Below are 27,691 nucleotides of genomic sequence, written 5' to 3'. Positions count from 1 at the left end.
GTGGGGTGTGTATGGATCACAGCTCCCATGATGTCATCCCGCTAATACAGTCTGCGGCCTCACTGACAGCATCTTCTGACTATATTACCACCATCGGTGCTATGTGTCCATTATCGGTACAGGCCTCAGGCCTAAACCACATGCACACCAAACTTCCCTCTGTTCTCTGTATGGGCACAGCCATATTGCTTTGGTATACAGGAAGTACCTAGCCTTTCCTGTATCATCCTGCATCTACCAATCTGCTGTAGTCACTTCCTATAAATATTCTGGAGCTAGGCTAAGCAAACAGTAAGTGCAATGAAGTCCTAAGAGTAACAGTGTTCAGCACATTCAGCATTCCATTCTGCTGCAGCCTGACTTCCTCCAGTATCCAGTCTGGACGCAGTCTCTAACCAAGTCTCCATTGTGGATTCATTGGTTTCCCGATTATCTTCATTATACCATTGTCCATCATATTCTTCACTGCTCACTTCTATTTGCTACCTGCTCGTGTATCCAGTACCACCCTTATTACCAGCAACCATCTCAGAGTACCAACATCGGTGCTAAACATCGGTTACAGTCATCATCAGTGGACCTGTCCTGTGCCTATGTTAGTGGTATCTGACTGAGCCATATATTTACCTGCAGTGTTCTTCAGTGTATGCTCAACCATTGATAGTCAACATCAGTCAGGACTGATTCCTATCTTCATCGTGATATTCTTCAAATCCACTCCTTTGTCACTCCTTTGGGCCCTTCACCCTCTTCAAATATATCTAAAGTCTTCCTTCATTTGTTCTAAAATTATTGTAAAGCGCAGTGAAAAATGCTGCACTATATAAGAAACTGTTAATAAATAAACAAATCAGCAATGACCATTTCAAGCAGATTAGTGGAAACCTCAGACCTACTCACAATTGCGCAGAAGGCAAAAACTTTTCGATAGGTCGAGAACTGTCTTGCAATTTAGCAAAGGGTGTTTTCTCTTCTGTCTGGGCGCCAGCTTTCTCCTCCCAGTCCACTGCAAAATCTGACATAAGCATACCTCCCAACATGACCCTCTCCTGGTAATGTATGATTGCTATCACCTGTGCTGAAACAGCTTTCTTATCAATTAATCTGTTCAACACATACATAATCATACATTAAGAGGGAAGTCCTGAAGCAGAGCATTGTGTCCCTCCTGGAGAAGGTCATGTTGGGAGGTCTGCACTAGCGATCTATAATATTGTATGGGCTTAAACAATATTACAATACTGCATCTGCATTTCAAATATGATGTGTATTTAAAATGGCAAACATTCCATTTGCATTTCAAATCTGCAGTTGATATATAACTAGAGTATATAAATATTACTGCAATATCTTTTTTCTATCCATGCTGTGTTTTGACAATAGTCCATAAAGGTCAGGACTTGATGCCAAATCTTATTATAGCAAGCAGATTTCTGCTAATGAGTTTAATCAGGAAGTGCAACAGATACGAAACCATCTGTGTTTGATCTGTCTTGTTTAATCATATTAACTTGCATCCATGAAGTGACCAGATCTTATGTTTTATGCAGACTGCTTATGAAAAAAATACTGTATATATCTGTAGGGCTTGGACAAAAAAATATATTTACTGATTTTCATATAGAATGCTAAACATTACGCTCTAAAATGTCTTTGTGGTATTTCCTTGTGCAATGCTTAAACCAGTGGTTCCCAAACTGTGTGCCGTGGCTCCCTGGGGTGCCTCGGGACATTTGCAGGGGTGCCGTGGATTGGTGGTTGAGGACCAATCCAAAATTACTTATGGTTAATTAGGTACTTATGTAGTATCTGGGCTGCCGATTTTTTTGATTGTATGCCTTAAGTTAAGGCATACAATCAGATGCGATGCGATGCGATATCGCATCGCATACGACCATATCGCATGCGATGACCCGATTTTTCCATAGGATTCAATGTTAAAATGGACTGAGTCCATTTTAACATGGAATTCAATGGGAACAAGGGGTCCTTTTCATACCCCTACTATCCTGTGGCGAGCGTAGCGAGCCACCGAGCCCGAAGCGTGGCGAGCGAAGCGAGCCCCGAGAGGGGACGGTATTCTGTGTCCCCTCGCGGGGCTCGCTACGCTCGCCATGCTTCGGGCTCGGTGGCTCGCTACGCTCGCCACAGGTTTATATCCAACTCCATGCCCACTTGGATAGTAGGGGTATGAAAAGGACCCCTTTTCCCATTGAATTCCATGTTAAAATGAACTCAGTCCATTTTAACATTGAATCCTATGGAAAAATCGGGTCCATCGCATCGCATCGCATGCGATATGGTCGGGTGCGATGCGATGCGATGGACCCGATTTCAAAATCGGCAGCCCAGTTACTACATAAGTACCGTTAATTATTTATGGGCAAAACCAGAGCTGGTGGCTGCCAATAATAAAATGTCTACAAAAAGAAGTAAATCCTGCCCTTTACCACATAACTGACCATAGGAATAGCATATAAACCCAATGTAATTATTTTATTTTATTTTGGCCTAGGGGTGCCGTGAAAAGTTTTTGATACTCTAGGGTGCCATGATTCAAAAAAGATTGGGAACCACTGGCTTAAACCATCAAAATATTGCATTGTAGGTCTAAAACAGATTTAATGTTCAGCACATGTGTTAGGATGTGCAAATTAATTATTCTAGAATTGGACACCTGTGGAAGTGGAAATTATATGCCTCTGATTGCTAAACCACATAGTTAAGATTCAAGTGAAACTTGAAAGAAAACTGTACTTTTCTGCTGAAGAATTACCTCCCTAATCATTTCCGAGAGTTTAATATTTTGAGTGCAAAGGAAATCTGATGTCTGTAGCATGTATATCAAAAAAGCTGTTTTAAGTTAGAGGAGGTGGCCTGTATTTATGTAATTAGTACATAATTGCCTACCTGACCCTTTCCATGAGGGAGAAAATGCTCTGTTCCTGGACTTCCCTGGTAATGTATGATTACCATCACCTGTGGTGAGGTTGTTAATTTATAAGAAAGGTGTTTCACCACAGGTGATGGCAATCATACATTACCAGGGAAGTCCAGGAACAGAGCATTTTCTCCCTCATGGAGAGGGTCAGGTAGGCAAGCATGAATTAGTAGTAACTGGTGTTCTAAAACAAAATTGGTTCAGAATTATTGCCCTGCTGAGAATACTCTTTGATAGACAGCAGGCCATTTTATCTGCCCTGGGACATTGTTACTGTCTGCAATTTGTCTATATTCCAGGGTTGCCTATCTGACCCTGTCCTTCAGGGAGAAATTGGTCTGTTCCTGGACTTCCCTGGTAATGTATGATTGCTATCACCTGTGGTGAAACACCTTTCTTATCTAATAACTAGCTCCCCACAGGTGCTGGCAATCATACATTACCAGGGAAGTCAAGGAACAGAGCATTTACTCCCTGAAGGAGAGGGTCAGGTAGGCAACCCTGCTATATTCAGAGCATTACTCGAGGTTGATATGACTGAAGGCCATGTGATGGAACATCTCTCCACATGGGAGATAAATGTTACTTGATCATCTAACACAATGAATGAGTTAGCGCACAATAAACAGTCTGATTAACATCAGGGCTGGTGAATCAAATCAACTAAGGGAATTATAGAAAGAACAGTACTAAACTGAATTTATTACAGATAGTATCTATGGTAATTGAAGTCTAAGCTGGATATACACCTACAGATTTATCTGTCCAATCTTTCTGGTGGTAACAAAAACCTGGAAATATATAGGAGCAATGGACAATCAAATTGTTTAAATCAATCTGATACAACAATATTTTTCTAAGCAATTGTTTTTGTCTGTTTTTCCTCATTTGGGAGCAAATGTTGATTGTAATTTGCTCCTATACAATTCAGGGTTGCCTACATCCCTGTACACACAAGGGTGACCTGCTCACGATGCACATCGTGAGCAGGTCGTCCGATCCGCTCACAATCACGCGGAGCGCACAACCCACTCACGATATGCACCATGAGTGGGTTCCGATCCGATCGCGACCCGCACCAGGGTCTATGGTCGGTTTTAGATCCTACCTGCTGCAGGTAGGATCTGAATAACGACCGACCGACCCACCCACGGGGCGGCGCATCGGATCAGGATCGAATCAGAACAGGCAAAAAAAGGGCCCAATCTACCAACAATCTATATCCAATCGGTCGAGATTGGATCTAGATTGATGGGATTGGGCCCTTGCCGTTCTGGTGTGTACCCTGCATACCTGACCCTCTACATGAGGGAGAAATGCTCTGTTCCTGGACTTCCCTGGTAATATATGGTTGCCATCACCTGTGGGGAGCTAGTTAATTGATAAGAAAGGTCTTTCACCACAGGTGATAGCAATCATACATTACCAGGGAAGTCCAGGAATAGAGCATTTACTCCCTCATGGAGAGGGTCAGGTAGGCAACCCTGATACAATTCCAGTTTTTGTTCCCACCAGATAGATTGGACAGATACATCTTTGTGTGTGTATCCAGCTTTAGAGGAGCAGTAGCTAATAGTGTCTTCAGCAGAACTAACTATAATAATACCAGAATGAAGTCAGGAATCTCTAAATAGTGTGTATCAGAAGAGAAGAGCCTGGAGGTATGATACCAGCCTCACATTGAAGTACTTGGTGAACAGGCAGTAATCACAGTAATAATTGTAGGTCATGCATGACCAAACTGTGGCCCTCCAGCTGTTGTAAAACTACGCAACCCAGCATGCCTTGCCATAATTTTAGCATTCCCTAAAAGCATAACTGTGGAAAGGCATAGTGGGACTTGTCACAGTTTTGCTATTCACAACAGCTGGAGGGCCATAGTATGGCCAGATGTGAGCTACTCGCAGCAAAATAAACCACCCGAAGAGCTAATAATATTAAAAATAAAAAAATCTGCCTAATAACCAAATAATTGCCCCTGACACATTATTTATGCCACATACCATACAGCGTGCACCAAAAAATGGGTGTAGCCACATGCCACGTGGGGTGTGTCCAATGAAAATGGGGGTGTGATACACATATGCCCCCAATAGTGCAGTGCCAGATACACATATTCCCCCAATAGTGCCATATACACATATTTGTCCCAATAGTGCCAGATACACATATGCTCACATGGTGCCAGATATGCCCCCACTATGCCAGGTATGCCCCCACTGTGCCAGAAACAGATATGCCCCCACAGTGCCAAGTATGCCCCAACTGTGCCAGGTATGCCCACACTGTGCCAGCAATGTCCTCCACTGTGCTAGGTATGTCCTCCACTGTGCCAGGTATGCCCTCGCTGTGCTACATATGCCCCCACTGTCCCAGAAACAGGTATGTCCCCACTATGCCAGGAATGTCCCCCACTGTGCAAGGTATGTCCCCCACTGTAACAGGTATGCCCCCCACTGTGCTACATATGCCCCCACTGTCCCAGAAACAGGTATGCCCACACTGTGCCAGGAATGTCCCTCACTGTGCCAGGTATATCCCCTTCTATGCCAGGTATGCCCCCACTGTGACAGGTATGCCCCCCACTGTACGGGATAAGACAAAGAGAAAGCGGTTGCGTAGTTCGATGCACACCTGTTTTTGTCACACTTTTGATTTTTAATAAAGTTTTTATGAAAAAAATGTCCCTTTGTTTTTCTTTTATTCACAGAAACTCCGGGTCATTGATACAGTTAGACACGGTGAAATAAGAGATTAAAAAGACATCACATATAACACATAACATACATTGTGCAGGAATAGTTTATAGAAAATTGGGTGAGAAGATAGTGTTTTAAAACTCCAGAGCCTGTGTTAGCCCTGACTGATCAGAATGTGAGAGGAGGCTATACTGCAGCTTTTATAGCTTCTGTCTTTAACTGTTGAGCTTCCAGGCTATATTGCCGATAATTAGCTCTTTTTGTCTGGTACGAATTCCAGACTACTCACATCTATGGAATCTGTATCTAGATGTTGTGGTCTAGGTTTTTTTGACCCTTCCAGTGAAAATGTTTTCTTTTATAGTGGATGTTGACACTTTAATACTGTATTGGGGAGGGTTTGATTACTGCCCTAATTACCCCTATTGGTGTCAATAATTCCAGCTTACTCACCCACTCATGGGGAATGTTAGGAGATGTTAATTTCTCCTGGAGATTTTAATAAATGTGTCAAATCGTATCATAGGTATTTTATAATTCAGCAGGTAAACTCAGTCTTCACCAGTGTTGGTACTATTATGTCTGGGGGGGCTTAATATCTGCCCTTATTGCTCCTGACTCGAACTTACGGTTAGTTTTCCCTTATGTCACACAGGGAGGATGGCACTCTGTGCATAAATGTTAGGTGGTATTAATATCTGCGTGACAGAGATTCCAGTTTAGCTGTGCTTTAATATATGATGGGGGGGGGGGGGGGGGGGGCAGTGTTCCCTCTAAGCTGTGCACGTGTGCGCGCGGACACAACTCACCGAGCGTGCGCACAGACATTACAACAGAGCGCACATAGCAGCAGTGGTCCCTTTTTGCAGTTGTAGACTCAATTAATGTGTGTTTCACCCATTAACTACATTGTGTGCTGTGTTTTCAATGTTTAATATCATTTTGAAGTAAAGTTAACACAAATGCTGAATGTCATTTTCCAGGTATATATAAGTGACGCACAAAAATTGTAATTTCCTTCAAAAGTTGCACAGCCAAAATCTTTTGCCGCACACAGCCTTCGTAAAATTAGAGGGAACATTGGGGGGGGGGGGGGTCTTTTTATTTTTGCCCTTAATGTCCCCACTTTGCACTAATGCTTGGGGTTAGCTTTTGCCTCCAATGAGGGTTTGCTGCTGATTATCTATTTCACCTAGACACAGATACACACTCCTGTCACAGTTATATAATATTTTACATATTGCTAATTTGCATGATTATCAGGGTATCAACACAGGTCTGAGGGGTTGGGGGCCCGACACGTGTTTCACCAATCTACAAGGCTTTTTCAAGCCCCCCCCTCCACTGTGCCAGGTATGTCCCTCACTGTGCCAGGAATGCCCTCATTGTGCTACATATGCCCTCGCTGTGCCACATATGCCCCTACTGTGCCAGAAACAGGTATGCCCCCCACTGTGCCAGGTATGTCCCCCACTGTGCCATAAACAGGTATGCCCCCACTGTGCCAGCAGCAGAACTCACTGTTGTTGTTCCTGCTGCTGCGGGGGGGAGGGGGTAGGAGAGTGCGGCGCTCCTCTGCTGGCTGGCTCTCGCTGGCTGGCTCCTCCGTCCTCTGTTGCTGCAGTGCTGCCGCTTCCCTTCCCTGTGACTGGGCTGTCCGTCAGCAAAACAAAGCTGATTGGCTGCCGGCCTGCGAGCTCTGATTAGATGATGGTGGCCCAGTCACAGGGATACACACTGAGGGGAAGGAGACACGCGCAATGCGCTCTCCTCCCCTCTGAATTAGCAGAGGCGGCGGCGAATCACACTGGCGATCAAGGGAGGGAGGGAGATACAGGAGGGAGATACGGGCGGGTGGGCGTCAGTGGTCGAGCCACCCGATCGCTTGCATGAGCTACCAGTAGCTTGCGAGCATCGGGTTGGTGGCCACTGTTGTAGAGCAATGAAAGACTATAACTGACAGTGCCTCTATGTGCAACTGAAGCCCATCAGGAAAAATCAGGTGGAATTACAATGTGAATAGAACTGACAGGGTTGACTGGAGCTTGACAATGCATAGGTTCACACAGGAGACAGAATAGTATTAAAGGACTTTCTGGCTGTGTAAGAATTGTGTTTAGCAGAACTGACTAGAACTCCAAGCATACAATAAGCAAGGAATTCTGATTAGATAGCTCCCAGGAGGACTGACTCGCATTGGAGAAATACACAACACAGTACTCCAAAGATAATAAAGAAGGACTGTCTGGAATTTGAAGCATTTAACAATGTACAGGAGACTATATATATGACTAACTAGCATTGGAGGAACAAACAGTAGCAGATGAAACACAACTAACTGTGGAGCCAAACTCTGGAACTTAGCATACAGGATACATTAGTTCTGGTCATGAGACAAGGGAGCTATTGCTATTGGGATTCCTGGCTTCTGATAGGTCTATGTAATCATGTGCAGATCTGGATTGGAGTTGTACAAATTTTTCTTTCATAGATTTGCTCTAATCATGATACTGTATGTATCTTGGTGGCCAATTTAGAAGACTCTGACGAAATTGTTCAAAAAAGGAAATATATATTAATCAGAGTATATGTGTTGGTAGCTGCTCACCTATAAAAGCAAAGTCTGCTGTGAGCTTCAGACCTGATAGCATGCCTGGTATCAAACATTGATGTGATAGCTATGTGTATTGCAGCCATTTTCAGCGATAGTGGTAGGACCTGCAGAACAGTGGGGTCCCTTGACGGGGGCTGCAGGCTTAAATGCATTGATCAATTCATGAACCAAATCTCCACTATTTATTATCAGTAAATTTAGTGTGTGCAGAGCCCATCCAATGTCTGTTTAAACAATGTGGTCACAAGCCATAGGGCACCCCAAAACTAGGAAAGGTGAGTGCCGATGTTAAGTGTATATATTGTTTATTAGATTAATTTTTTAATTAGTCTTATTGTGGTCACATTCTCTCATGCACCCTGTTTTTAACTAAGATTCCATAGCTTATGTTAGCCATTTCCCTAGATGATTAGTGACAGGTGTGTTGGTAGCTGCTCACCTATAAAAGCAAAGTCTGCTGTGAGCTTCAGACCTGATAGCATGCCTGGTATCAAACATTGATGTGATAGCTATGTGTATTGCAGCCATTTTCAGCGATAGTGGTAGGACCTGCAGAACAGTGGGGTCCCTTGACGGGGGCTGCAGGCTTAAATGCATTGATCAATTCATGAACCAAATCTCCACTATTTATTATCAGTAAATTTAGTGTGTGCAGAGCCCATCCAATGTCTGTTTAAACAATGTGGTCACAAGCCATAGGGCACCCCAAAACTAGGAAAGGTGAGTGCCGATGTTAAGTGTATATATATATATATATATATATATATATATAGCATATAAGGATAAATGAGGACACTCACCGGGCTTCATACATGGATAAATAACTTTTTCTTTTTAATCCATCTTCAGCAGTTTAAAAGCATAAAGTGCAATGTGCATGACAGTGGGCCATGGGCCAACGTGAAGTCACTAATGAAGTCACTGCTAAATCTAAAGGCCATTTCTCACTTCTTATTCTTCTAGATCTCTCAGCTGCCTTTGACACTGTCGACCACTCTCTTCTCATACATACACTACAATCCCTAGGTCTTCAGAACACAACCCTTTCTTGGTACTCTTCCTACCTATTTTATCGCTCTTTCAGTGTACACTTCTCTGACTTTACCTTCTCCTCACTACCTCTGCCTGTTGGAGTATCACAAGTCTTAGGTCCTCTGCTATTCTAAATCTATACCTCCTCACTTGGGAAACTAATCAACTCTTTTGGATTTCAGTATCATCTGTACGCTGATGATACTTAAATCGGTACTTGTTTCCTAGCACGGCCACACCGATTTAGATCGGGGTGGTCGTGTCGGAAAAATCGGGTCGATCGCATCGCATGCGATTTGGTCGCATGCGATGCGATCGACGCGACCGACCGATTTTGGACCCGATTTTTTTCATTGAATCCAATGTAAATTGGGTCCCTGGGACCCAATTTTACATTGGATTAAATGAAAAAAATTCCAAACCCCCCCAAATGTAAGCGCATAAACTCCAGCCCACGATAGACGACAACCCGAAGCGTGGCGAGCGCAGCGAGCCCGCGAGGGGCGGCGGTACGCGTCCTCCGACCTTTTCATGCCCTACTATCCACTAGGGCGTGGAGTGAGAATAGAATAGTGTGGCGAGCGCAGCGAGCCACCGAGCCCGAAGCGTGGCGAGCGCAGCGAGCCCCGCGAGGGGACGCGGATACCTTCACAGGTAAACGCGTCCCTTCGCGGGCTTCACAGGTGTCCGCGTCGCCATGGACACCTGTGAAGCCCGCAAGGGGACGCGTATAACTGTGAAGGTATCCGCGTCCCCTCGCGGGGCACGATGCGCTCGCCACGCTTCGGGCTCGGTGGCTCGCTGCGCTCGCCACACTATTATATTCTCACTCCACGCCCTAGTGTATAGTAGGGCATGAAAAGGTCGGAGGACGCGTACCGCCGCCCCTCGCGGGCTCGCTGCGCTCGCCACGCTTCGGGTTGGCGTCTATCGTGGGGTGACGACGGGGACATCTATAATGTGAAATGGGTCATATTGGCCCATTTCACATTTTTTCACAATTTTTCACCATTTCAATGTTAAAAAATATTTTAACATTGAAGCCTATGCAAAAATCGGGGGCATCGCGTCGCATCGCGTCGGGACCAATGTTAATGGTCCCGACCGACGCGATGCCCCCGATATTTTAACTTTCCCGACAAGATTTCAATGTTAAAATATTTTTTAACATTGAAGCCTATGGAAATATCGGGGGCATCGCGTCGGTCGCGTCGGGACCAATGTTAATGGTCCCGACCGACGCGATGCCCCCGATATTGTATCCTAGCCGGCAAAATGGACCTGATTTCAAAAGAAATCGGGTCCATCGGGGGTAATCGTGTCCCTTAAGTAAGGGACACGATTACTCCAGATTGTGGCCGTGCTAGGAAACAAGTACCCTTAAATCTATCTATCCTCCTCGGAATTGTCACAATAAGTATTGCTCCGTGCCTCTGAATGTCTTTCTGCCATTTCATCTTGGATGTCATCTTGCCACCTCAAAATCAATATTTCCAAAACAGAATTAATTATATTCCCACCAGCTAAGAGTAGTTTCCAACCTGATATCTCTATCACTGTTGAGAACACAACAATTAATCTTACTCCATAAGCTTGCTGCCTAGGGGTCTTCCTCAACTCTGAACTGTCCTTCATTCCTCACATTCAATCTGTCTCTAAATCATGTTACATGAATCTGAAAAACATATCCAAAATTTGTCCGTACCTTACAAAAGACTTTAAAAAATTCTAATCCATGCACTCATTATATCACACATTGACTATTGCAAAAGCCTCCTTACCGGTCTTCCTAAGAAAAGACTCTCACCACTACAATCCATTTTGAATGCAGCTGCAAGGCTGATCTTCCTGGCTAGATGTTCATCGTCTGCTGATCCACTCTGTCAGTCCATCCGATGGTTGCCTGTATATCTCCACATTCAATATAAAATGCTTCTACTTACATTCAAAGCCATTACTCTGACTTCACCGACTTAATGTATATCTCTTCACTTATCTTAAAATATATCCCCACCCGACCTCTTTGCTCTGCACAAGATCTCAGTCTCTCATCCACACTCATTACTCGCTCCCACTTACGCTTGCAGCATTTTTGTGGGGCAGCATCCACCTTATGGAATGCCCTTCCACACACATTAAGACTCTCCTCTAGCCTCCAAACTTTCAAGCGTTCCCTGAAAACTCACCTCTTCAGGCAAGCTTATCATATTCATGATATCATATCCTATTCCCCACACAACCTCCAGTAGCATTTATATCTAATTGCATCCCATCAGGACTGTCTTGTAATCTGATGGGACTGCCATGCTATAGAATTATATCCTTATGTATCCCTCCTATTATCCCTATAGATTGTAAGCTTCCAAGCAGGGTGTCATACCTCTATGTCGGTTTGTTTAATTACTGTTGTTTCTAATTGTAATGCGCAACTGAATATACTGTGCTATATAAGAAACTGTAAATAAATAATAATGAAATCATCTGTCCTACTATAGTAATCTACTAAACACAGCAACAACATAGTGGTACACATCTGTACCATGCAATTAATAACTAAAACTGTGCATTTACCGTGTAAAAAGGTTCTTACACCAAGAAACAAAAACAAACTTAAAGTTTTAATTTGAGTTCAAACCAATACTAGAGATTAGCGATTCATTTTTGTTGAACACCAAACTTTGGAGAGCTGAGTAAAACCAAGTCTTGACTCGGATTAATGTTGGGGTTATGAGTGCTCAGTAAAGTGAAGCTTCACTTTGACTGGCAGTGACTTCCTATTGGAAATCCAACCTGCCAGTCACCCAAGGCAGTTCCATAGTTTTTCCCTCCCTCCGAGATGCCTTTATAGGCTGCTGCGGCTGTAACCCATAGAATCTGGGGTCCTCACAGTGCTGAGGAGCGATACTGTGAATTTGCCAGTCCCAGTGCCTGTCATCTGCAGTGTAATGCAGCAGAATGGGGGTGGCATTGCAGCCAGCGGCAGCCCCCCCTCCTAAACTAAGGTAGGAGCCGCAGCTGCATGTAAGTCTTTTTCTTGTAATTTCATGTGCCATTTTACTCAGGAGAGTTGATGGGAAAAGAATGAAACTGAATGTTGTTGATGTTATTTATTTATTAACAGTTATGTATATAGCGCACACATATTCCACAGCACTGTACAAACAATAGTTGAACATTCTCATCAGTCTCTGTCCCAGTAGAGCTTACAATCTATATTCCCTAACACATGTACATGCACACAGACATTTTAGGGTTAATTTGTTGGGAGCCAATTAGCCTACCATTATAGTTTTGGATTGTGGGAGGAAACCGGAGTACTTAGATGAACCCCACGCAAGCATGGGAAGAATATACGAACTCCGCACAGTTAGGGCCATGGTGGGAATCAAACCCATGACCTCAGTGCTGTGAGGCAATAATGCTAGCAATTACATACTGCCCTATACTACAAGAGCAAAAAAAGATAAAGTTACATGCTTTTAGATGTTTTTATACCCAAACAAAATATGATGCACACCTCTACTTTAATAGATCATATAGAAAAAAGCTTAATTGGTGTGGATATTTTTTTTTAAATATCACTGTAGTGGGAAGGATTCAGACCTCAGGTGAATTACAATTGGTTATCAGTCATTATTAATCATGTGCTAGTAACAGTGTAGATTGCCCAAGAGGTGTGTCAAATATGTTTATAACAGTACTATAGCAAGTTTACTGAAATTAAACTTACCAAGCTTACAGTATACTGTAGTAATAATGTAAGAGAGTGCTAGTAGTCATAATAAACTCACATTTATTTAAATCACAATATATGCACAAACAAATAAATAAAAACCACAATATGATCAAAAAAACAACAACAACAAACCTTCTGAGGAAACCACTAATATAGGACAGCAGAGAAATGCGTAAAGGTGCCCCTGTTATAGCTGTCCTGCTTCCCGTTTGAAGTATCGGCATCACACTCAAGGGGGTAGAAGTGGCTCATGGCAACCAATCAGCACTGAAGTAACATCTATAATTTGCATAATATGAAATTATACAGAGCAGCTGATTGGCTGCCATGGGCCACTTCTCCTTCTTGCCACTGACTGTCGTATTACTACTCTGATGGTTTAGCATTCTTTTATGGACACAGATACCGGAGGTCCGGCATAGCGCCTGAAACTGTAAAATTTCCCCTAGGACATTTTGCTGGCTTTATTAGTATATCATTATAAATAATCTATGATCGGTACTTTAAGTAATTTAAAAACTTAACTGAACATTTATTGTGGTTTTATTTATTTATTTGTTTATGAATATATTGTGTTTTAAATATATGTGAGTATATTATGACTACAAGCGCTCTCTTACATTGTTACATTTGGGTTTATTCTAGTTCATTCTTTCTGACAAAATCCTTCTTAGATGGACAAAACCATGTGCACTGCAGGGGGGCAGATGTAACATGTGCAGAGAGAATTAGATTTGGGTGAGTTATTTTGTTTCTGTGCAGGGAAAATACTGACTGCATGATTTTACACTTCAATATAGATCTCACTTTGAAGAAAAACCCCACCCAAATCTAATTCTCTCTGCACAAGTTACATCTGCCCCACCCGCAGTGCACATGGTTTTGTCCATCTAAGAAGGATTTTGTCAGAAAGAATGGACTAGAATAACCCCCTTTGTTGCCTCTTTAGTTTTCCAGTAAATTCAATGGGAGTTGCTATTTTTAAGCTTATATTCAGTGTTACAAATCTACAGTAGTGATAGAATAATGCTATAACGGTGGATATTTTGTGAGTTACAGGTATACATATAGTTATATACCTTTTGCGCCCTAAATTTTGTGTTTCATTTTCTATACTGTAGAAAATATTGTTTTAGTTATTTATGGTAAGCATTATGTAACATAACCAATGGCAGAATCACTTGCGGTGCAGCGATGCAGTGCACTTGGGCACTGAAGATGCTAAGCAGCTTCATTAGCAGTTCGAATAATGAGTCATTCCGACTCATCATAGAACATGGGACTAACTAAAAACTGGACCTGAAGAGGACCCCGGAACGCCGGACCTGACATCAAACTCTGTATTCTGTCTGTGTTCCATCCGGGGGTGTGTGTTCGGGATGCCTGTGGTGGCTTTCACCATTGAGATGGGGAAGGGAAGATTACAGCCTCCCTGTGTAGTCTGGACTGTTATGTTTTTTTATTACATCTAAGACCATGCAGGGAGGCTGTATTCTGCCCCTTCTCCCTATTGACAGGTGTCACAGGAGCCCCACTGGGGTGTCCTGACCCCTGGAAACGCACGCTCTAGACCAGACACTACAAGCTCCAGAATGACAGATATTGATGAATGGAGCCTGTCTAGTCCGGCGTTTTGTGGTTCTGGTTTTTACCAATACCCATAGAACACTGGCTAACCACTGGAAACCTTAATGAAGGAGAAGAAGGTGGTCTGGCGAGAGGAGAAGAGGGGGCCCTTCTGACAGTAGCAAGCAGAGAGTCAATGTGTGTATCCAATCCCCACTGTGCCCTCCTCTTCTGCAAATGTTTTTATGGAGCCACCCCTTTGCTGCTGCTGCTGCACCAAAATTTTCCATTCTTTCTGCAGGACCAGGCAAGCCCCCTTTGCTCGTTCCCCTAACTTTTTTTCTTTCAAGGGCATTCAGAGTAATTATGTAGTGCAGCATATAAGGGCATGTAGTGTAATGATGTAGTGCAGTAATGTAGTGTACAGATGTAGAGCAGCATATGTTGACACAAAGTGAGGCATGTGGAGGCACATGCTACAAGGGGCTATGTGAAAAATGCTTAGGGAATTTGAGGCACTAAGGGGCATGCTGGGAATACAAGGGGGAATATAGGGGGAAACGCTGCAGTGGAGGGAGCACAAATTGCCTCATTTTCTTTAGTATGTCTGTGTGGGAGGCAAATCATGCACCTGGGCTCCCTCCTGCTATTTCCACCATTTCATATAATAAGCCCAGTTGTTATACACAAAAGGCATGTGACTATTTTATTTATTATTACAAATATTTTATTATTTGAAATATTTTTTTAATATATAAATCAGTAAAAATAGGAAAAAATAATTCCAAAAGATAAAATAACAAGCTCTCTCTAACTAAATATTTACCCGTTTCATCGTTCCTGCCTTGTTCGAAGAGTGCCGGCCACACAATGAGTTATAATAAGGCAAGTTAATAGGCGGTTATCCAGTCATAAGTTTGGGAGCTCCTGATTGGCTGTAGCTTATTTTCACTATATTGCATACATTTTTATGTTAATATACAATGCATTTCCCTTTGGGAGAGTTTCTTCGTTATACTGTATCTCTATCTCACTCTCCAGTAGAGACATTTTCATTAACTGTGATTTAAGTAGACTTGAATTTGATTACTGCCTCACAGTGTTGAGGTCATGGGTTTGATTCCCACCATGGCCCTAACTGTGCAGAGCTTGTTTAATCTCCCTGTGCTTGCGTGGGTTTCCTCTGGGTACTCCAGTTTCCTCCCACAATCCAAAAATATAACTGGTAGATTAATTGACTCCCATGAAAATTAACCCTAGAGTGTCTGTGTGCATGTGTACATGTGGTAGGAATATACTGTAGATTGTAAGCTCCACTGGGGCAGGGACTGATGTGAGTGTTCAAATATTATCTGTAAAGCTGTGCAGAATATGTGTTCATTAAATAAATAACTGGTACGAATAATAATAATAATACTAATAATTAATGATCTGATTAGTCTCTTTCAGAGTGCTTTGCAAGAACATTTCTCTGTACCACCTGTATATTGCACTTTTCTCACATATTTTCCATGTATCTTCGTTGTAAGAGTGGAGCTTGCTGTTTCTAATATGTTTAACTTATACCCCTTTCAGACCGCAAAATGCAGGGTCGCACTGGGACTTTGAAAGGGTTCAGTCCTGGTTCTGTTCCTCCTCTTAACAGCGCTGTGTACCTATATTGCACAGCAGCTGGGAAGGTTTGGCCCATATCAGTGCCTGTGCTCCCCTAGGGGAAATTAGTCAGTCACGGTGCGAACCTGCATTTTGGTCTATTCAGATCCCCTCAGTGAACTGACAATATTGCCTGTTCGCTGACATCATGCGGGGGCGGGGAAGAGCAGAGGAGTGTCATCAGGGCAGGGGAGGAGGCAGCACCAGCTGGTGATGCTCCAAGCATGGCCTCATCCATTGGTTTGAATGCTGAAACGGGTCACTCAACCAGTTTTACCCACTCAAAGCAACACGGCAATGAACCGGTAAGAACCCTTCTTTTTTTCCTGGTTGTATTGCTGTGTTGCTACCGGTGTGTGGGAACCGGTAACCCCTATCACATTGCACCAATTACCAGGTCGATCCGGCAAGATACCGACATAAACCTTGTAATTAGGTGCGATGTGAAAGGGGTATTAGTTTTGTACTTACTGACTTTGTAAATAATATTTTGTTTAAAAATGTAATTGAAATTAGAGATATGCGGGCTCGGATTTCCCAGATCCGAGCCCGCACGAACATCATCAATCAAAGCCCTGATCCGAGTGGTGCTCGGAGCTTCCCCCCCGACTCAGATCTGTGCACATGGGCAAACCGTTATTGCCCGGTTCCGGATTCTCACGAGATCCGTATGACTGTATAAAGAGCAAGCGTTGGAGAGTGTAGGATAGTCTGTGTGCGGAGCTTTGTTAGGTTAGATTACGTTAGGGAGTTGTGTTTTTGTTGCTGCTGGGGCGACTACCAGTGCTTACTAGTGCCATTGTCTGCTCTGCTCTCTGGTGGTGTGTGCTCTGCACTGCCAGTGGTTGGATGCCAGCCAGCCCAGTCAGCAGTAGTACCTCTACCTGGCCACTTCAATCATACATGTGTATATGACTGCAGTGTGCACTGTTGTGAAACGTATTAACCACTTGTATACCAGTCTGCTAGTGCATCTGCTGTATAATTAATAATACCCCCCTGCTGGTGTATTTTTTATAGCCTTACATAACTAGTAAACATATTCTCTGCTGGTGCATCTACTGTACTACTGAGTCTGACATAAATAAATATTAATAAATTAACAGTGTACTGGTGCATTTACTAAATAAAATAATATATCTGCTGGTGCATATTAATGATACTGCCCTATATATAATATCTCTTTGGTGGTGCCTAATTAATTTACTGCCATATATATATAATATATATATGGTGGGGCCTAATTAATTTACTACCTTGTATATAATATCTTTCTGGTGGTGCCTAATTAATTTACTGCCATATATATAATATCTTTCTGGTGGTGCATAATTAATTTACTACCGTACATCTTTCTGGTGGAGCCTAATTAATTTACTACCATATATCTTTCTGGTGGTGCCTAATTAATTTACTACCGTATATCTTTCTGGTGGAGCCTAATTAATTTACTGCCGTATTTCTTTCTGGTGGTGCCTAATTAATTTACTACCGTATATCTTTCTGGTGGGGCCTAATTAATTTACTACCATATATCTTTCTGGTGGTGCATAATTAATTTACTACCGTATATCTTTCTGGTGGTGCATAATTAATTTACTGCCATACATCTTTCTGGTGGTGCCTAATTAATTTACTACCGTATATCTTTCAGGTGGTGCATAATAAATTTACTACCCTATATATTTCTGGTGGTGCATAATTATTTTACTACCATGTATCTTTCTGGTGGTGCCTAATTAATTTACTACCTTATATCTTTCTGGTGGTGCATAATTAATTTACTACCATATATATAATATCTTTCTGATGGTGCCTAATTAATTTACTACCATATATATAATATCTTTCTGGTGGTACATAATTAATTTACTACCGTATATATAATATCTTTCTGGTGGTGCATAATTAATTTACTACCGTATATCTTTCTAGTGGTGCATAATTAATTTACTACCGTATATACATAATGTCTTTCTGGTAGTGCCTAATTAATTTAGGGAATCTTCGACAGGTGACCTGGAAATATTGCTTTGAGTATGAAATTGCAAAAGCTTTCCAACTATAAAGATAATAAACAAATTAAAAAGCTGAATATTCATTAGTAATTCTGATCCACTTAATTGTTCATTTTACGAATAGAATGTATATCTATATACATATATTTTCTTATATATATATATATATATATATATATATATATATATATTTTTGCTACATTATCTACATATATATTCTATATATCTTTCTCTATTCTTGTTATTATTCTTATTTCTATTTTTGTATTTTTAATTTACCATTTTATTTATTTTATTTATTTATACACATAGGTATCTAAATTTATGTATAACTATATTAATAGACTATATTTCATCTCTGTTAAATAATTATCAAAAATAACTCTCTTCTCGATAATCATTTATCTATGAGCAAAACTTAATAAGTATGTGAAAAGGGCTCTATTAATATCATCTTTATATAAGTTGAATAAATATTAAATGAAAAACAAAATATACAGGTGATGATATATGAAGACTCCTCATAATGTCATAATGAGTTAAGTGCCCTTCTCAAAACAGCTTGTTATTGCTAGGTTTTCTATAATATGTATGACACTTTATATAAGATGATAAAGTATATATCCATGTCGGAAAGATACATTTATACTGGACACACTGTTTAAAGCTTTTAATGTTGTATGTTTCTTATGCTTCTATTTAAATGTTGAAGAAATGGAACAATTGCGAAATTAATTGCTAAATTAATTGAATAATGATCCAAACTCTAATCTATAAATAAAGTCTCTACCAGATCACAATCATTCGTCTTGAAAAAGTTCCCAGCTGACTACGGGAACGAAACGCGTTGACGTCATCACTTTCCCGCACACTGATAATCCGATATACTGTGACTCCAAGCCCGACACTCAGCTGAAGTGCAGCCTCCCCCCACGCTGCCGGCAATCAGCTGTTTGGCGCTGACCGCAAAATCCACCACGCTGTAACCCGGACTGTTACCTGGTCCCCCGCTGAATGAGAATTCCATCTGCCGCCGACCTTGATTTGTGTCCCGCTGTGGTCTGGACGGTCACTCTGTCTCCTGCTACATGCAGACCTAACCAGCGTGCAACGACTTGGCCGCTGAAGCAAGGTAACGGCATCACAGAGCACCATTCCCCCCTAACAGCCTGGATTTAATGCCACGGCAAAGGACTGCCTTTCAAGGACAGCACAGACCTACTGCTGCTACAAGGATGAGCGAGTATCTCAATCTTTGGCTACCCAAAATTTCCCTTGGGATACGTGCTAAGTGTGGTGGACAGTTTATAACATATTACAGCCTGATATTTATCTGAGCCTGTCCTCACATTAAAAGAGGTGTATAAATACCGACTGGAACACCTACATTGGTCATGCTAATTTCTCACTATATGGAAAATAACTTAACCCTCTACTGACAGCTTGATGCTGTTTATCCATTCTATCTCATACTAAATAGAATTTATTACTCTAAAATCGGACACCCAGTTAAGATCTGTTATTTACTAAATTCTTAATGAATTTTATTATATTTCTTTTTGTATTGTCTATTATGTGTATTTCAATTATGTTTTTATTCTCAATTGTTTATTTTATATAAATTTCAAACTTTATAAACAGTGTGTCCTTGTTTATTTTGCTCCAGCCAATTATTAGGAGGATTATTATATCCAGCAGCGCACTACATCTCATCCTCTTTGTGTTTTCTTTTGTGCTAATTAATTTACTACCGTATATATAATATCTCTATTGGTGCATCTACTGCCATATATACTTGCACTCCAGTGGTGCTGTCCTGTGGTGTAATATATTTCATAACTCCACAAAACTAATGGAGATCCAAAATATGGAGAATCAATTAGGGAAAGATAAAGGGCCGCTTTCTCTTACTTTTGAATCTGCTGCAAATGCAAGTAGTAATGCTGACATAGATGATGATATGCCATCAACATCATATGCCGATGTCCAGTGTCAAAGTACGGGGCATGTAAAATCCAAAAAGCCAAAGTTGAGTAAAAGAAGGACCAAAAAATAAATAAATTCAAATCATTGGAGGAGAAACGTTAAATTGGCAATGTGCCATTTATGACACGGAGTGGCAAGGAATGATTAAGGCCCTGGTCTGTATTCATGACTGGTAGTTCAACTACACATGACCATGCAAGCCCTCCTACTCCCCCCTTTAGAAATTTGAAGAGATTTCAGCTGTCATCAAAAACACAGCAAACATCCCTGAGAGTCCAAGTGTGTTGGTGGTTGCAATGCCTGACGTTCCCATCGCTGTATGGGAAGAGGTGGCTCCTTCCACCATTTTCAGCACTCCCTCTGCATATGCTGGAAGGATTATTATTATTATTATAATTTTATTTATAAGGCGCCACAAGTGTTTCGCAGCGCCGTACAAAGGAACAATACAGGGAGACAAAACTTGGCATAACATTGAATAAATAACAAAAATACAGTACAAATAAAGAGCACCACAGTTCAATACACATTACAGCTTAAATGTAAGTAGTGAGGACCCAATCAACATACAACTAGAGGCTTGAGGCCAATGATGGAGATGAGTATGAAGATGGTCACTGAGTGTTGGGTAAAGGAGAGCTGTGAGTGAAATGTGAAGAGAAGTGGGCTTTGACAACAGGAGGGAGGAGGAGAACCAACTCGGAGGAGCTTACAATCTAGTAGGAAGGGGAGACAGACAGATTACAAGAGGTGCAAGCGAGGGGGTGGTGGTTAGATAGCAGGATGTAAACAGGCAAGGGGTCGGAGAACCAGCTGGTTTATGCAGTGGAAGGGTACGCTTTGATGAATAGGTGAGTTTTCAGTGCCCGTTTGAAGCTTTGCAAGGTCTGGGAGAGTCTAATGGAGCGAGGGAGTGCGTTCCACTGAAGGGGTGCAGCACGGGCAAAGTCCTGTACTCTAGCATGGGAAGCAGTGATCAGGGTGGAGGAGAGACGACAGTCGTCAGCTGACCGTAGAGGGCGGGAGGGTGTATGAATGGAGATGAGGTTAGAGATATATGGAGCAATGGAATTAGAGATGGCCCTGTATGTGAGTGTGAGGTGTTTGAAGAGGATTCTGTAGGGGAATGGGAGCCAGTGCAGATTTTGTTGAAGGGGAGTAGCAGAGTTAGAGCAGCGGGAGAGGAAGATAAGCCTGGCTGCAGCATTGAGGACAGATTGGAGAGGAGCTAGTTGGGATTGAGCGAGGCCAGTGAGAAGAGCATTACAGTAGTCAAGCCGTGAGATGACTAATGAGTGGATGATCAGCTTAGTTGCACTCTGTGAGAGAAAGGGCCTGATGCGAGCAATGTTGCGTAACTGGAACCGGCAGTTGCGTAAGGATCACCCACAGTGTAGTTCCTGATTTAGATAATGAAGTTGTCAATGTTGTAGACTGAGAGGAGGATATTGATGTATCTGGTGCTGAGGAGGTAGTTGTCGAGGAGGATGCTGAGGTGGTTTGCACCAGTGGGGAATCAGTTGTTTTCCATGGGATGAAAAAGCCCATCGTCATGCCTGGGCAGAGGACCAATAAATCCACCTCTACGGTCTGGAATTTTTTTTTATCCGAATCCGTACAACAAATGTATTGCCATAAGTAGCTTATGTTAAGCTCCAATAAGCAGGGGTAAGGATCTTGCCCACCTAGGGACATCCTCCCTTATACGTCACCTGAAGACCCTTCATAAATCAGTGTTTAGTTCAGGAACTGTGGCTAGCAGTCCAGGAACACCTAAATCCCTTGGTCCTCCTGTTGGAGCCAAGCGCCTGTAAAGCACACGACCAACTCCATCCTCGTCAACTTCCTCCTCGATCCAGATCGGGGGGAGTCTTGCAGGCCATCACACCAGCATGACTAACTCCTCTTCTATCCAAGATTCCTCCAGAGGATCCTGCAGTGCTACACCTACTACTGCCGCTGCTGCTGCTGGGAGTCGGTCATCATCCCAGAGGGGAAGTCGTAAGACCGCTACGTCTTTCACTAAGCAATTTACCATCCAACAGTCCTTTGCCATGAAGACGAAATAAGACAGCAGTCATCCTATGGCAAAGCGGATAACTGTGGCCTTGACAACTATGTTGGTGTTAGACGTGCTTCCAGTGTCCGCCATTAGTGGAGTGGGATTTAAATGGTTGATGGAGGTATTGTGTCCCCGGTACCAAATCTCGTCTAGATTCCACTTCACTAGGCAGGCGATACCCGGGATGTACAGGGACGTCAAAAAAAGTGTCCTCAGTGCCCTGAAAAATGCGGCTGTACTTACTGTCCACTTAACTACGGATATGTGGACAAGTGGATCATGGCAAACTAAGGACTATATGACTGTGACAGACTACTGGGTAGATGCATTGCTTTCCGCAGCAGCAGCATCTCCTGCACGCCAGCTCCTTCCCAGGCAGGCTAGGCTGTGTATCACTGGTTTCAGGAAGAGGCACAATGCTGACAACTTCTTAGAGAAACTGAGGGAAATTGTCTCCCAGTGGTTTACCCCCTTAGACTCTCCTGGGGATTTGTGGTGTCGGACAATGCCAGTAGCATTGTGCAGGCATTACACATGGGCAATTTCCAGCACGTGCCAGTTTTTGCCCACACAATAAATTTGGTGATGCAGCATGTCATCAGAAGTGACAGGAGTGTGCAGGAGATGCTTACGGTGGCCCGCAAAATTTGCGGACACTTTCAGCATTCTGCCACTGCCTGCCGAAGGCTGGAGCGGCAGCAAAAACTCCTCAACTTGCCCTGCCATCATCTTAAACAAGAGGTGGTGATGCGCTGGAACTCTACCCTCTATATGCTGCAGAGGATGGAGGAGCAGCAAAAGGCCATTCAAGCCTACACAGCCACCTACGACATAGGCAGAGGAGCAGGGCTGCACCTGACTCAAGCACAGTGGAGGCTGATTTCCGTGTTGTGCAAGGTTCTCCAGCCATTTGAACTAGCCACACGTGAAGTCCGTTCTGACACTGTCAACATTAATCAGGTGATTCCCCTGATCAGGCTTGCAGAAGCAGCTGGAGGAAGTGATGGAGGAGCTAAAGCATGTCGCTCTTGTGAATGAAGCCCTCCATACACTTTGCCAGGATACGAGGGTGGTCACTCTGTTAAAGTAAGAGGAATATATTCTGGACACCGTGCTCGATCCTCGGTTTAAAGCATATTTTGTGTCTCTGTTTCCAGCGGACACAAGTCTACAAAGGTGCAAGGACCTGCTGGTCCGGAGATTGTCATCTGAAGGGGACCATGACATGGATCCAGCTCCTCCTTCATTTTCTCCCACACCTGTGGCTGCAAGGAAACAGCTGCGATTTCCCACACAACCCGCTGGCGGGGATGCAGGGCAGGCAGGAGGGAGTTTGGACATCTGGTAAGAACTAAAGGACCTGGAAACGATTGCTGACATGTCTACTGTCGGTGCATTGGATGCTGTCACCATTGAAAAAATGGTGGAGGATTACTTTGCTGACAGCATCCAAGTAGACATGTCAGGCAGTCCTTACCTGTACTGGCAGGGAAAAAAAAATCAGTTTGGAAGCCCCTGTACAAACTGGCTCTCTTTTACTTGAGTTGTCCCCCCTCCAGTGTGTACTCTGAAAGAGTTTTTAGTGCAGCAGGGAACCTGGTCAGTGAGTGGCAAAGGAGGTTGCTTCTGCAAAATGTGGAGAAGAGGATGTTTATAAAAATGAATTATCAATTATACAATGAAGACCAGGAATTGCCTCCAGAGATTATAACAGGACCTGTGATTGTGGAGTCCAGCAGGGACAAATTGATAATCTGTGAGGATGAGGAAGTACACACTGAAGGGGGCGAGGAATCAGAGGAGGATGACAAGTGACGATGACATCTTGTCTCTGTAGAGCCAGTTTATACAGGGAGATATGAATTGTTTTTTTTCTGTGGGGCCCAAACAAACCAATCATTTCAGTCACAGTTTTGTAGGCCCTGTCACTGAAATGTTTTGTTTGTTAAAGTGTGCATGTCCTATTTCCACAACATAAGGGTGGGTGGGAGGACCCAAGGACAATTCCATCTTGCATCACCATTTATTAATCCCACTGCTGAGAGTCATTGATATTTGAGATAAGTGGACTCATGTTTAATCACATACAACTGTTTGCGCTCAAGTGGTAATAATCACTGAGCTGACCAATCCCACTGCTGAGAGTCATTGATTGTTGCACGAATCACCCACTGCTCTTTGGCTGGTCGTCTGGTTATGTCTAGTCAGTAGGTTCCATTCTATTCTACTGCGGTACATATAATACCTCTCTGCTGGTGCATCTACTTCCTTAGATAGGGTGTTACAGGTGTCTCCGGGAAGCCATTCTGAAGTATTGTTAATGTAGGCACCTTAAGCACAGATAACATGTACATGACTGTCACATTCACAGACACTGTAATGCAGATGGGTATATTCCCTATATTATTCCGGGAGTCCGCTGCTGCTGCATTCACCCTGCATCACACAAGCAGATGCCGTCAGAGGATGGCCTAAGTGACAGGAGCGTTTCTGCCACTGCCTGCAGAAGGCTGCCAAATTGCCCACTGCTCCTCGGCTGGTCGTAAACACGATCAAGCCAGATAGTGGTCTTATTGGATATTAAACTGATAAAAACAGATACACAGCCAAGCAGCCTAAGTGACAGGAGCGTTTCTGCCACTGCCTGCAGAAGGCTGCCAGATCGCCCACTGCTCCTTGGCTGGTGGTAAACATGATTAAGCCAGATAGTGGTCTTATTGGATATTTAACTGATAAAAACAGATACACAGCACAGCACACTCACAGACCAACTCAGTGCTGCACCAATCACCCACTGCTCCTCGGCTGGTAGCCGCCTGTAGTCAGAAGGTTCTACCCCCTTGCAGCTATTGCATTGCTGCCCCAACCACCCAATGCTCCTTGGCTGGTCGCCGAGTGTGGCCAGAAGATTCCACTTCTTTGCAGCTATTGCATTGCTGCACCAATTGCCCACTGCTTCTCGGCTGGTGGTAAACATGATCAAGCCAGATAGGGGTCTTTTTGGGGCCTAGTTTTTCAAACTGCCATCCTGTCTGCTGCTGCAGTGCACAAAAAAGCCCCACAATAATTCTGCGATGTTGGCAGTTTTTATGCAAAAGAAAATAATCAAAACCCAAAACGTTTTGGCAAAACTGACTAGAACCCAAACCTGAAGGTAATCAGAACCCAAAACGCAAAAAGTGGCAGGTGCACATCCCTAATTGAAATACGATGTCAAGCAATTCATCAATTATTTTATTTTATACTTTTATAATTATTAAGGTTTAAAAACTGTTTTATTTATGGATGAACACATTTGTACATGCTGAAAAGGAGAAAATAAATGAGCAATTTTGAGTTGGCAAAGCTATGTTGCATATCAGATTTAATATGTGCAGACTGCAGAGAGATTTATAGTTGGGAAGCAGTGTGTCCTAGCTTATTCTAAAGGGTCATTTTTAATTTCTTTGTAAAAATATAGCTGCCAATTATTGTTCACTATAAGCAAAAGAAGTCTGGTACCCCTTTCACATCGCACTTTTAAAACGGTAAATTGACGTTTTTTTCCCTTTTTAAAACGTTTAAGCCTGCACTGTGAATGCACCACAGCCGATTTACCGTTTAAAGTTAACTGGCATTTCGAACCGTGTAAAAAGCAGAGTCCTACACGGTTCCTTGCCGTTTTTTGTGCAATGTGAATGTGTACAATGCTATGCATTCACAGTGCAGGCTTAAACGTTTTAAAAAAGGGAAAAAAAAAAACGGCAATTTACCGTTTTAAAAGTGCGATGTGAAAGGGGTATAAACCGGTATTTAAAACGGTAATCTGCGGCAATGTTAAGGCTCTGACCCGTTTTAATTACCGTTTTAAATACCGGTTTTTAAAACGTGTCGGCGATGTGAAAGTGGTATTAGTTTCCATGCCATGCATGATTGCATTTACACCTCTTGTTGCTTCCATGAATAAGTACTGTAATTTTTTCTATTTCCCCTACATCTGAATTTGTGTAGATATTATATTTTCTATTCTAAGATATCTCTGTTTTGTTTGTTACTTCAAAATAGGGTCCAATAAAATATCCCATTGTTCATCAACTATCAAAAAAATTATTTTCTACCAAAGGTACATTGTAAACTGCTTAGACTGATTTAAAAATAGTTTTTATCCTAACAATAGATATTTAGGGTGAGATTTAATAGGATGAGAGATTCAGAAAATTCAAGATTTTGTGAGAAATCTCCAGTTTTTTTAAAGCGGCAATCATTTACACTGCAAAATCAAACTGATTTTGCAGTGTAAATGATTGCCGCTTTAAAAAAAAACCTGGAGATTTCTCACAAAATCTCTCACTTTCTGAATCTCTCATCCTATTAAATCTCACCCATTGTGTGCAATTTGCTATCATTTTGGAATGATTTTTACACTGACTGGATTTCTGAATTCTGAAAACTCCTCCCATGCATCATTCTATAGCATTAAAATATCTACAGTATGTAGAATTTATATAACTTTACAGAACTTGTAAATTTAGAATTAGTACTAGGTTATATATAACCCCCCACACACACTCACAAACACACACACACACACACACACACACACAGTATTTTACCATAAATTAGATAATGCAGAATAAATTGGAAAATCACAGTGCGCAAATGAGGAGCTACAAAAAGACACTCTGGGTGCAATTCTCTTTCCTCAAAAATGTATAAAAAAGTAAGTAAGTTATCCCTTCACCAGCGTTAAAAGAAATGATTACTTTCCCTATCAATATGTCATTCATGATACACTTGAATGACAGATTCAATTGGATGCAGTTAGGCATATAGTTACCGTGTTCGATGTATGGTCAATCATGCATATTTATTTGTTATTAACTTATAAATTGTGAAAATCCCTTTGCTGATTGCTTGTATGGAGGATTGTATGGACCTGTTATAAGTGGAATTTATTTATATGTTGTGGGTCTAGTCTGGGTTCACATGTTGGTGGCACTCAACACAGTATTGCACTAAGTGGCACCCTTGTCCTTTCTTTTATATATAATATATAAAATGTATTTATGAACAGTTTCTTAAAAAGCGTACACATATTATAAATCCCCAGTCTCCCTGATGCGAGCGGGGTTGAGGTCGGATGACACTTGCCCCAGATGCGCATCTCCTGGTGCTGACTTCTGGCACATGCTGTGGTCCTGCCCACCGATTCACGATTTCTGGGAGATGGTCTGGACCGATATACTCATCACTGACCCCTCTCTTCCCCCCTTTGACCCTAAATATTGCATGTTCGCCTTGGGCCTACAGGAGTGCTGATCCCCTCCAGTGTATAAATATGTGCTTTGTCTTATGGCCATTGCTAAGGTACTTATAGCTAGGAAGTGGTTTGATGTAACGTACCC

Source organism: Crinia signifera, chromosome 5 (assembly GCF_055691185.1).
Source record: "Crinia signifera chromosome 5, ASM5569118v1, whole genome shotgun sequence".
NCBI lineage: Eukaryota > Metazoa > Chordata > Amphibia > Anura > Myobatrachidae > Crinia > Crinia signifera.
This window is presented reverse-complemented; position numbering follows the sequence as displayed.